General features: G+C 42.4%; 1 protein-coding gene across 4 annotated transcripts in view; it reads right to left on the bottom strand.

Annotated features, from left to right (window-relative positions):
- VTI1A (vesicle transport through interaction with t-SNAREs 1A) overlaps positions 1 to 13,353 on the bottom strand; it is a 349,350-nt gene that overhangs the window by 114,415 nt on the left and 221,582 nt on the right. The gene's annotated exons all lie outside the window — the stretch shown is intronic.

Genomic DNA, 13,353 nt, shown 5'->3' with positions numbered 1-13,353 from the left:
TCTTAAGTGCAGGGCTCTGCACTTGTCCCTGTTGAACCCCTTCAAATTTCTTTTGGTCCAATCCTTCAATTTGTCTAGGCCATTCTGCACCCTATCCTCTACCCTCCAGCGTATCTACCTCTCCCCCCAGCTTAGTGTCATCCGTGAACTTGCTGAGGGAGCAATCCATCCCATCATCCATTTCATTAATGAAGGATATACAAACAGGCTTTCAGTTCAAATTATGTCTAAGCAGAGCAGTGCAATTCAAGGAAAGAATTTGGCCACAGATGTTCCAATCTTAAGTAACCAGTTGATCCTCTGGATAGGGCAAGACGAAGACGTAACTGCCCAGTGCTGGAAGGTGCTTTAAGTCACATTTCATCTAAAATCCAATCCAAATGCTTAAAGCGCCCTTCTTGGGCAGATAATGCAATTTGTTTTAATATTGCCAAGTGCAAGTTAAACAAAAGCTATTACATGATAAACGCTACATAGAGAGATCCTTCGGGTGAACCATGTTAGCATTCACAACACAGTAAGTAAATATTTGCAGAACGCACACAGGTCACTGAAAAACTCCTTTACTATTTTCCTCAGCTGGAACATAGGAATACCAATTATGAGCAATTGTGCACAGACGACTCTTTAGCACATATAATTGTATAAAATTCCAAGTAAAATGCGACAAAACCAAAACCATGTTTATAAATCAATTACTTAAAAAAATTAGTCAGACCCTCATTTGGTGTAAATCCGCGGGCACCACTGACTTCAAACTGATGATTTACACCAGCTGAGGGGGTCTGACGCCTTGTGTTTCCAGATACAAAAGCATAAACTATTCATATTGCTTCCACTATTTCTCAGCTGTCTCAAAAAACAGCAGTTAATAATAATCTACTGGAAGACAAGGACACTTTTTTACTCGAGTTAATGAACCCAATTATAGGGGAAAAGGAGTATTAGTACTTACAATTTGAGTTTGTCTCTGACAAGTATGTTGCAAGATTCTCTCTTTTGACTAATTCATTTTCTCATTATCCTTGTGTAAATCTGGAATATCTCAATTGATTTCAATAGTTACTCTAGATTTACAGCAGTATTATGGACATATTATAAACATATGATAAACAGTAGTTTAAACCGTAGGTGTGAAATTTAAAGAAGTTCTCCTACGTTCCTCAAATTTGTTGTTTAAATCCTACTGTGACTTTTATAGGCCTCCTTGATCTGAATCGAATCTTCCACAGTAAGGTGGAAAATGTCTAAAACACAGGAAAAATAAGCAAACCCTCATACCCCCGACCACTAAGCAGACTAAACAATTTCACATTATGAGACCCCATTTTCTAATTCAGGGCTTTGTTATTCTTCAGACAGCTGGTTGGCAGGTTAGCAATGTGTGAACATTTCTTCCCCATGACTCAAAGGTCCAGTCTAATACATCTACACATGCTGCTCAAGGACATAAGTTCCACCATAACAGCTCTACTATCTTATCTGCAACCAGCTTTTTCTTGTTTTGCTTGGCTGTTGATTTAATCGAGAAGAGTCACCATCTGAGTCTGCAAATCCTTGTTCAAATGAGTAGTCCTTAGTGAAGAGTAGTCCCATTGATAGCAATAACAATACAAGGTGTAAGAACTGTTCACTTGAGTAAAGCTGGAAGGATTAGGTCCTGGTTTTAGAACAATACCCCATTTTTCTCTCCTAACTGATTCAAGTGAAAACCCTATACTTTAAATCAGTGGTCACCAACCAGCAGATCAAGATCGACTGAGATCGACAAGATCTCCAGCTACTAAAAGTCAGGTGGCACAGCAGGGCTAAGGCAGGCTACCTGCCGCCTGCTCTGGCCCTGCACTGCTCCTGGACGCAGTCAGCATGCCCTCACGGTGGGCAGGGGTCTCCGCTCACTGCTCCTGTCTGCAAGCATCGCCCCTGCAGCTTCCATGGGCCGGAAACAGGAAACTGCAGCCAACGGGAGCTGCGTGGGTGGTGCCTGCAGGGAAGGGCGGTGCGGAGCCATGTGCACCCCATCCCCCTGGGGCCGAAGGGGCATGATGCACTGCTGACTGGGAGTTGACCAAGATAAGTGCCACCCGGCGGGAGCCCACAGCCCTCCTGCACCCCAACCCGAGCCCCCTTCCGGAGCCAGCACCCCGTACCTCCTCCCACATCCCAACCTCCTGCCCCAGCTGTGAGCCCTTTCCCAGAGCCAGCACCCCATACCCCCTCCTGCACCCCAATCCTCTCCCACACCCCAACTTCCTGCCCCAGCCCTAAGCCCCCTCCTGGAGCCAGCATCTTGTAACCCCTCCTGCACCTCAACTCTCTGCCCCATCTCTGAGCCCCCTCCCAGAGCCAGACTCAAAACCCCCTCCCACACCCCAATTTCCTGCCTCAGTCCGAAGTCCCCTCCCGGAGCCAGCATCTTGTAACCCCTCCTGCACCTCAACATTCTGCCGTAGCCCAGAGCCCTCTTCTGCACCCAATCTCCTGCACAGAGTCCTCACTCTGCCCCAACCGGGATCCCCCTCTTGCATCCAAACTCCCTCTCAGAGCTTGCACCCCACACTCCATCCCCCTTCCCCAGACCACTGAAAGTGAGCGAGGGTGGGGGAGAGTGAGTGATGGAGGAAGAGGGAATGGAGTGAGTGGGGTGGGACCTCGGGGAAGGGGCAGGGTAGATCCTGGGTCACACTTAAATTCAAAAAATGATCTTGTGTATAAAAAGGTTGGAGACCATTGCCCTAAATCCTGAATTCTTCCCCATAGGACTGTTTTTTATTTTATCTCTTACCTTATCTCAGAATAGCAAAACTGAAATGAATTAAAAATGAAAACTAGCTCTTAAATTCTAGGTAATAAAGGGCAAGATTCTGATCTCACACCAATTTTGCATCAGTGTGAAGATTACACTGTTTTTAACAGATTTGGTCCTTTAAACCAGTGCGTGATCAGAACAGATGAAGTGGAATGCTGAGCACGTCTGGAAATCACAACCATAATGTCTAAATCAGCTTCTTCAAATGATGGAACTCAACAAACTATGTCCATGGGGTTGTCTTCTGCCTACTAAACACCATCTCTGTTCCCTTCTATTTGTTCCCAGAATAAGCAGAACAGTCTGCAATGTAGACAAATGGCTTCATAAGAAAAATAGTTGTAATTCTTGAGAATATTTTTTCCTCCCTTTCTAGATGGGGGAGGTAATTTTTTTTTTGAATTAGACCAGAAGAAGAGCTCTATGTAAGCTTGGAAGCTTGTCTCTCTCACCAACAGAAGTTGGTCCAATAAAAGATATTACCTCACCTACCTTGTCTCTCTAATATCATAGGACCGACATGGCTGCAACGACACAGCATACATCTTTTTTTTAAAGGTTTAAAATATCTAACAGATTTCACATTTCAAATTTTGGTCAATTTCCTATTTTCTGTCTCACTCCTCTCTTCATACTGAAGTTTCAAACAATGGAAATTCAATGTTCTTACTTGTTGTGTCTCATCTTAAGCAAATTCCTGAGCTCAGATATACAAATGCATAACGCCAACAAATTAAATAGTCCCTGCATCTGCAAACCTCACAGCAGTCTGTGCACAAAACTGTAGTTCAGCAACATCTGAGCTCCGAAATGTTGCATGTTAGGACAGCTATGGATTTCTTTTGCATCTATGCTCCAAAAATCCCACAAATAAGGCTGACTTGATGAAAAGTGGAGGTTACAATTAAGCTTTGTGTATCAAATATTTATATCCTTTAGACTCAGAGAAGTGCAGAAAAAACATATTTCCTGAGCACCAGTTATTTCATACTCATGGTAGAACACATGAGCCTCTTTAGATGCAGTCACAGAGATGCTGTCTATCTGCATATGATTTTGCTCATCTTTCAACTAACTTGAAGACCAAAGTGTAATATCTGACAAGGCAGGATTTCATGCAGCTGTGATTATCTCAACAGGACTTCATGTTTATAAACAAATGTCTTAAATACACTGCCTGATATGCAATAAGTATAACTGTAGGTATATGTTGTTCTGTGGCAGTTACAGTGGGAGTTGTGTTAAAACAACATGTTCCTTAATTCAGTGCTGGCCTTAATCGGTACAACATCGCTGACTTCAGAAGAGTTGTGTCCAATTACAAGAACAAACTCCACTTTCAGCTTATGCTAGTGGTTTCCCTACTTCACCCTCATAGCATAAACAATCTGATGAACATTTAAAATATTTTCATTTACTGGTTCACAATACCACATGTGAGAGAACTCAGCCGAATGCCTGAACAGAAACTAATCATACCCATCATGAAAAAGCATTGCACCAATTTGCTGCCATGAGCTATGACTTTCCGTGATGTTACAGTTATGGCACACACCACTTATTTTGGTTACAGCATGTCATTGCTGACTATGAAATGCCTTTTGCTTCACTCCCATAACAAATTATTATAAACTTTACTGTCTTCTTTTAAGCTCTAATCTCTTAGTGACAGTTAGCATCTCTCAAACAAAGTGCAACTAGAAGGACTGTATGCTATTTAACCTATTTAACTATTCTTGGTATATGTAGTCTAGAATGATCTAGTGTGGAGTAGTATCCATTAAGAACCTGCTCTGTCTCACAAAAACAGAACTGTGCTTTCGATAATGCCATTTCCAGCTGTTTAGATGGACAAAGTTGATGAGAGTGGGTCGGGAGCCGCAGTGGGAGACAGGAATGGAACAAGTGAGACAGTAATTCCAGTGGGTTTAAAAGGGAGATTGGAGAAGAGGGAACAAAGGCCATTGCCCATAAAATAGAAAAGAGGGAACATCCTATGAAGATTGTTGAGAGTAATGTCCATAATGGGCTCAGGGGGTCAACTGGACATAGGGAAAAAGTCTTCCAAAATAAACTGAAAAATAAAACAGATGTCCAGCATGTGATCTGCACACTTCTGCCTGAATAAGTGAGTGACAGGCCTAAGACGTGGCACAAATAACAAGATTTCAGCAGCAAAATGCATATTTTTTTATCCTGTGTATTGAAAATATTAAAATGAAAGATCTATTATCTTCTCTTTAAGACCTTGTTTGCCTCATTTCAACCTCTGATTAAATTTTTATCCCTGCATTACTAACTGCTAAAAATTGGGGTTTTGCAAAGGACACTATGGCACACACTGACTCTCAGGGCATGGCTTGCACTGCTGAAATTGTCATATACGGCCTGATTCCGAGTGGTGCTGAGCATTTCCTGCGGAGAATCTTCAGTGCCCACTGCTATCAAAGGGCATTAAATTTGCACAGCACCATGCAAGAAAAGCACCCTGACTTCCACGATGGGCTCACAGGAAGTGTTTCTTGTGCTAAGTAAAAGCAGAATATGATTTTCGAAGAGCTTTTTATCATTTCCACACATGCAGAAAATACTGTCTGCTGGAAGCGTGGCAAGACCTGAAAACTGGCTGTTAACTGCTCATTAATTACAAGAAATGCATCTTGAAATATATAAAAGAGAACATTTCATATCTGAAATAAGAACACGGAACCCAATGAAAAGTACACTGATTTTTTAAAATTCTTCTTTTTAGTACTACTGATACATGCCTCTATCCTTAGGATAACTTTACCCCTTTATTTGACAAGTCTCAAAGGTTTACATGTTTTCTGGTTGGAATTCCTAATAATGAAGTATGTTTACCCTTAGGAATTATGCTGACATTACATTTAAGATTTCCAGATGTTTTCCCTATCACTTCAACAAAGAAATAAGACTGCCTGTTAAAATGGGAAAAAGTGACTAAAATGACCAGCAGTAATTAGTTCTCAGATTTGTTCTGGCATAACATAGGGCAATAATATGTTAATTATTCAAGGAGTACCTTGTGATTAGTTTTGCCACACAGTTTTCAGTTCATTGGATAGACGCCATATTTCATGATCACAAAGGAGTAATTTAATATTAAAATATATTTACATTAGTGTAATATTTAAATTACAAATGTTGAAATTCAGGAAATGAAAAAAAAAGTAATGTTCTCACAGTAACATTAAAAGCCTATGTTATACATCCTGTATATTTTATGACATACATTTAATATAACACTATAGGCTAGTTCAGGGGTCAGCAACCTATGGCACACATGCCAAAGATGGCACGTGAGCCAATTTTTAATGGCACGCTGGGGCCTGCTGGGACTCCACTGTGCCATTAAAAATCCTGCTGGAGTGGCAAGCCGCAGAGTTTGCGCTCCCAGGCCGGAGTATCCGGCCAAGTGCAGCAAGCTGCCGGTCTCTCTCCCACCTTCCCATCGGAGCCCTGCCACCATGCGCGCAGCACTCTGGGGGCCAAGGCTGCGCGCTCCCGCGGGGCAGTATTTGGCTCCACAGGGAGGGAAAGAGGCTCCCAGCTCATCCGGAGCCTTGCCATCACGCGTGCAGCATTCTGAGGGGCAGGGCTGCACGCGAAGCAGCAGGGCTCCAGATGAGTGGGGAGCCTCATGGTAAGGGGTTCGGGGCCGGTTGGATAAGGGGTGGGGGCAGTTATGGGACAGGGAGCAGAGTGGGTTGGATGGGGGGGTGGGATCCCAGGAGAGTGGTTAGGGGTGGGGGTCTCTGGACGGGGCAGTCAGGGTGCAGGGTGGGTGGATGGGGCATGAGAGTCCCAGGATCTGTTAGGTGGTGAGGGGTGGATAGGGGTGAGGGCAGTCAGGAGATAGAAAGCAAGGAAGGTCCTGGGAGGAGCAGTTAGAATGGAGGGGGTCTCTGAGGGGGTGGTCAGGGGACAAGAAGCTGGGGGGGTGGATGAGTTGGGAGTTCGGGGAGGGGGCTCTCAAGAGGCAGGGATGTGGAGAGGGGTTGGGGCAGGCAGGGAGCAGGGGGGGTTGTATGGGTTGGGAATTCTGGGGGTCCTATCAGGGGCGGGGAGCGGTTGGATAGACATGGGAGTCAGGGTGTGTCTGTCTGTCTGGGTGTGGGGGGTGTGGATAAGAGTCGGGGCAGTCAGGGGACAGGTAGGGGGTAGAGTCCTAGGGGAGAGTCAGGGGACAAGGAGCAGGGAGACTTAGATAGGGGATAGGGTCCTGGGGGGCAGTTAGGGGCAGGGATCTGAGGAGGGGGTAATCAGGGGACAAGAAGAGGGGGATTCAGGGTTCTGCGGGGGGAAGTCACCCAGCTTTCTGCCCTGAGCCCTGACTCCCCCACACAAACCCAGCCCTCTGCCCTGAGCCCTGCACTCCCCCCAAGACCCCTGCCCTGAGCTCTGTACCTTCCTAATACGCACCCAGCCCTCTGTTGACTCCTTCACACACCTCCCACAACCGCAGCCCTGACTCTGGTACCCACACACATACCGATCCCCCCCTGCTGTGACACCTGCACCCCCCTCACATGCCCCCAGCCCTGACTCTTGCACCTCCCCCACATCCCATGCACCCCACACATCCCCACCCTGAGCACCAAATGGGAGCTCCTGTACCCCCCCCACATTCCCACCTGCACCTCTCACACCAAATGGGAGCTGCCCAGGTAAGTGCCCCCACACCCAAACCTCCTGCCCCAACCCTGAGCCCCCTCCCTCATTCTAGCTTCTGGCCAGACCCTTCACCCCTAGCCCTGTGCTCAGTGCAGAGAGAGAGAGGAAGAGAAAGGGCCAGAACCAGGGAGAAGGTAGGAACCCACTGCATGTGGGCAGGGCCGGGACCCCAGACTGGCAATGGGGTGAGCGGATCTGCCAGCTGGGATCCCGGCTGGCAGGAGTTGGCGGATGGAACCCCTGAACAGCAGTGGGCTGAGCTGTTCAGTCCACTGTCAGTCTGGGGTCTTGATTGCCGGCTCCACACAGCCCACTGTTGGTCTGGAGTTCTGGCTGCTGGACCCTTCCCAGCTGGGGTCCCGGCCGCAGGTCCCGCTCAGCCCGCTGCCGGCCTAGGTGAATAGAACATCAGACCAGCAGTGGGCTGAGCAGGCCAGTGGCGTAAGATCAACATTTTAATTTAATTTTAAATGAAGCTTCTTAAACATTTTGAAAACCTTGTTTATTTTACAATACAACACTAGTTTAGTTATTAATATATAGACTTGTAGAGAGAGACCTTCTAAAAAACATTAAAATGTATTACTGCCATATGAAATCTTAAATTAGAGTGAATAAATGAAGACTTGGCACACCACTTCTGAAAGGTTGCCGACCCCTGGACTAGTCTGTCACTTTGCAGGAAGCCCCAAATATGGGGCAGTGCATAGCTGTGTTGCCCAAGGAAAGGACCAAGAGTTAAAACTCTTTCCCTAGCTCCCACTTCTACTTCAAGTTAAAGGGACTGCCCACATGCATAAAGTTAAGCATGTGCTTAAGTGCTTTTCTGAATCAAAGCATAAGTCACTGGATTAAACAGACGTGACTCTAGATACATGATCGGAGGCAGACATTTGCACAAGAATGTACCATTTCAAATCACTTTTCAGAGTAGAACAGCACCTTGAAGTTTTGTTTTTTTTTCTGCACTAGAAAACTGATGAAACAGATTCTACTCAAACTTCAAAAAACAAAATTGCCACTGCAAAGCATGCAAAATTTCTGCTGGAAAGGAAAACTTATCCAAAAGCATGAAAATGAGGGTTATAAAGAGAGACCTAATCTTACACTGAACTATCGCAGTGCATTTGAGATCATAGAAGCTTCCATCAGAATTACTGCAGAATCAAATCACACAAGCATCACACTGACAGTGAGAAGAGCTTTTGCTCTAAAGAAAGTTCGATTGTGAAAGACTTTTGGGATGGAAACAAGCAAAGGTGGGTAAACGAGGAACTCCTTTGCACAGCTGTTTGTATTTGAATGTTCTCTCTTGCTATTTGTGAGAGTGGTGATGTGGGCTAGGCAGACAAGGAAGAACTTCTGAGAAAGTGGAGCAGACCACATTTAATTTTCTGAGATCTCAACGAGCAAAGGGATAAGTAAAAGAGCCTGGTGGATCCATTGCTCCCTAGTCATTCAGCCAAATTGTTCTGTAGAGGTGGCGCACATGTAAGACCTGGGAGTCAATTTCCTTAAAGCTGGATTCATCTCATAAATAAAGACTAGTCCTCTTTGCAACAATTGTAATATTTGAAAACTGCCAGGAACAAGAGCAACTTTTATAAACGGCACATTTTATTCACAAACTGAGGTGCAGACTCTCAAGGGGTTTCCAGGGGCACTTATTAAATATAATGAATTTTGAAATGTTGAAAAAATAAGTGTAGGACTAAAAACCTTTGAAAGTTCCAAGGGTAGACAAAAGTTTGGCTACTGGAAATCGGGACAGTTTATAGCCAGAGATTGCTGGGAACAATCTTACAGAAGAAACTCAACACCTTTACCACTGGATAGAATACTACTTATTCCTAGTTTATTAGTGGTGGCATTCATACAGATGTTGGAAATTCAGATTTATCACCTGAGACTTGTATACTTCCTTGCCTCATTTCCATCAGCTAGAGCCGTAACTGACTGTGTCCTGTTTAAAATTAAATTTAAAAAAAGGTCCTTTTATATGGGCAGATGTGTTCATGAGTTTTCCAGTACATCTCATATAACAACTCAGAAGATGAAAATCTGAATTATTAGAAGGTAGAGTCATAAGGTCAGAAACCATTATGTTCTACAAGGGAAAACAATGTGTCATTTTGGAGGGTACTAGATACTTTTTGTAATAATGGTGATGTCTAAAAAGTTCTTGGATTCTACATCTGCTGAAATAAATGAATTTAGAGGAAGAGTTGGTGCCGAATGCATCTGCTGTTGAGAGATTCACACCTGGAATATTTATTTGGTTATTGTTTGATTTTGTTTGTTGGCCCATGAGAGGCAGTGTGTGGCTTGGAGACTCTCCAAGAGTTATCCTAAATCTTTCTTAAAGCTTTTCATGGCTTGATCAGGACAAAAGAAAGGCAGGAAAATTGTGTTATCAAATGAAGGGAATCTCATAATTGTAGTGGGATTTATACTTTCCCTCGAATCTGTCCAACAAAACTGTGGACCTGGCTAAATCATGCAAAGGGTGAGGCAGAAGAATGGAGGACTCAGAAGGGGCCTCATTATGAGATTTGGAAAAGTTGCATTGTCTTATGTGAGAATCTGTTCAGCTGGAAACTACAATGGGAATTTTGCTGGCCTAATGTTATTATTGACATTTTTAGATTTACCACTGTATTAAATTTTGGTGGTGCCGAGAGCCATGATAAGTGACACCAAAATGAATAATTAAATAGTCCCTTAGTCATTTTGATTGATCTTTGCAAAATTCCTATCAGTTGGCTGATCTTCCTCATAGTGAACTTCTAAATACAATATGCGATTTTAGATGCAATCTCAGTCTAGGGTCCTTTTGGGATACTGAAAATACCTGCATATTTGGAAATGAAGATGGATGACATTCTAGTTTAAGTGAGGAGACAGTTTTTAAACATTTATCCTAGGTCTCTCTTCAGCTGAATACCGCACATGCAGCTATTTGTGCCAAACTAGTAGTAGGCAATGAATTCTGATTCATATGAGGCAGCCATTTCCCTGTAGTGGTTTAGAGCAGCAAACTGTGATAAGGGAATTCCTATTCCTATTCTGCCCTTGATTCATTGTGTAAACTATGAAAAGTCACTTAATCTGTGTCTATTTCAGTCCTCCAGCTGTAAAGTAGGGATAACGTTTACTTGCCTTTAATGAAAGGTTCTATATAGCTGAAAGGTATTTACCGTCAGATTGGAGCCTAAATCTGCATTGAGGTTCATAAGCCTCTCTAAATATGTAATTCCTTACTACATTTGACCATGCTCACAAAAGAGGATGGTTGGCCTTTCCCAGCTATAGAAATATGAACAATTATACTCAATACATCACATTTGTAATCACTAAGACAGGCGTATGACTTTGAAGAGTAGCAGCAGATTCGTACATGATAGCAGCTACTACAGTGTTCAATGTAACAATATCTTTTCTGATAACTGTGAAATATGGCCTTCCATCATTGTTCTTTATTGGTTCCAGCAATTCAATGAATGTCTGTGGGGTACTTAGTAGGGTAAGCAGTACTAGGACCCAATTGCCAATCTATGCTAATTATTTTCCTGCACTTTGCTGACTTCCTGTTTTTATCTCTTGTGATTGCTCCTCAATGGCTAAACAACATTTAGAAGCCGCTGAGGCTGGGATACTGCTAGACAGTTTTTTCATTATAGTCATGAAATATTATATCACTCCTGGATACTACCTGTTTGCTAATAATGTCCTGAGAAAATTTTCAGAGCGTCTCCTACTATATCAATTACCTCCACTTAGGCAACTCCTTATGCTCGCTCATCTGTATGAATTGCACAGATATACCCTATTTGCTTGGCCTAAATCTTAACCTTTTAACCAGCTGGGTGATTCAGTTAGGCTTTTTCTTTTCTTTTCTTTTCTTTTTTTAAACAAAGAAAGAGAAAATCCACTGCCCTTCTGACATACAAAAAACATGTCTTTTTAGTGTTTGACTACATAATCCATTTGTCGGAAAACAGAGCCTCGAGTATATTTCACAAAGGTCATATTTTTCATTTGGTTTATGGAACACATATAAACTAGGACTCCAAACTGTGATTTCCAAACACAAAACAAAGTCAAAGGTTACAGCATATGTTTTTGTTCCAGCCTCTTCAAATTACTTGCAAATGTATTCAAACTCAATGTGAGCAGATACTTATTTTATTGAAAATAACAGACTACAGAGTCCTGTAAAAAACAGGCTGAGGTACATCAAGCTAAACATGGGAAAAAATACATTGGGTTAGAAACCCATAAAATCCTATTTGAATCTGCCAACCTGAAAGCCAAGTAAAGCCCGAAAAAAACTATTTTTCCTAAATGCTACGTCTGATTAAGCCATACTATTAAATGACAGCTGAACTTTAACATTAATATGATATTATTTAAATAACTGCATGATTTTTTTTACACTAAAAATGATGAATGATTTTTGGACAGCTCAATTGACATAAAGCAAGAAGCCCCTTTAATGAGATTTGACAAAATGGAGACATATGCAGAATATTCGTTACAGCTCATGTCGCAGGGCCCTTCCTGGGGAGGCTATAATATAGTATTTTTTTATATTGTCTACAAGCACTGAAGCATCTCTTTGCAATTGCCACTTCCTTCTCCATAGATTTGAATTTAGCTTGTGTCACTTACATATTACTCTTAATCACAGAGTTTTGTATGTTATAGTTCAGAGTTGGAAACGTGAGAAGTCTGTGAAATGGAGGCACGAAGTGCAGTTATCTTAACCTTTGTCAGCTAGGTATACAGGAACTAAGAAAGCTATTTTCTGAAGGAGACTCAGAGAGATAAAGCTTGCACTGAAGAATAAACTTATAAATTCCGTTTGCCATTTTTCCGAGGCTAGCGATTAAGTCGCTAACTTAGCTAAAACTCTGGATTTTTTTTTAAAGGAACAAATACCACTACAAAAAGGCTTGCATGTTGTAAGAGCAACTTAGGAAGGGTCAGCTCATATCAACTTCTTGTGGAATATTCTGTGAATAACCTAGTCCTTAAAGTATCATTCCTAGCATGTCCGATGCCACTTATAATTAGGGTGACTATTCCTTATGGAGCCAACTATGAGTCTAGAAATACAGACATCATAGTGCTACAAGTGTACTGCTTTGCTGAGCAAATAACTCTATGTCCAAGGATTCCATTGACTAAAACAAGCTTTCTGTGTAAAGGTATTGATTTAAATTCGAGGTGGCTGAAAATCACTGAATATCTTTCTCCCTAAAATCCCAAGTAGATTTTTAGGATTTGCAATTTTTTTCTTCAGACTTCACTTTAAATCCCAAGGATACATTTCCATAATATTACACTACACAGGAAATGAATGCTTAAAATACAATGTCTAAAAAAGATTCTCCCTAGTATGTTCAAACTAGAATGGAATTATTTAAATTATGCTCTGAGTATAAATTGTGTTATAAATATAAAACAGCAAATTTAAACTAATAGGTTTAAACCCCTTACTGTATACCCAGGAATAATGGTGCTTTATCTCAATTAAACAGCCTATTGTTTAGAACAGGATAAAAAACGACAAATAGTTCAACAAAGGAGCCACACCTCCGATGCAATTGGTACTTACCCCTGTTAGGTGTGGTGCCTCGTCCCCCTCTAGTGACACTTAACCCAGCTATAGATTGATGGGTCTGCTAAAAGCTTTGGCTAATGGCCATCTAGCTTTTAGCTCATGCAGTAGAGGCTCAAACACTAAGCTTCAGAGGTCCCAGGTTCAATCCCGCCTGCTGACAACCAGGTCTGTTGGCGTTACACAATGGGAAAACTATTTTATAGCCAACCTAAATTCTTTTCCT

Source organism: Gopherus evgoodei, chromosome 7 (assembly GCF_007399415.2).
Source record: "Gopherus evgoodei ecotype Sinaloan lineage chromosome 7, rGopEvg1_v1.p, whole genome shotgun sequence".
NCBI lineage: Eukaryota > Metazoa > Chordata > Testudines > Testudinidae > Gopherus > Gopherus evgoodei.
This window is presented reverse-complemented; position numbering and strand designations above follow the sequence as displayed.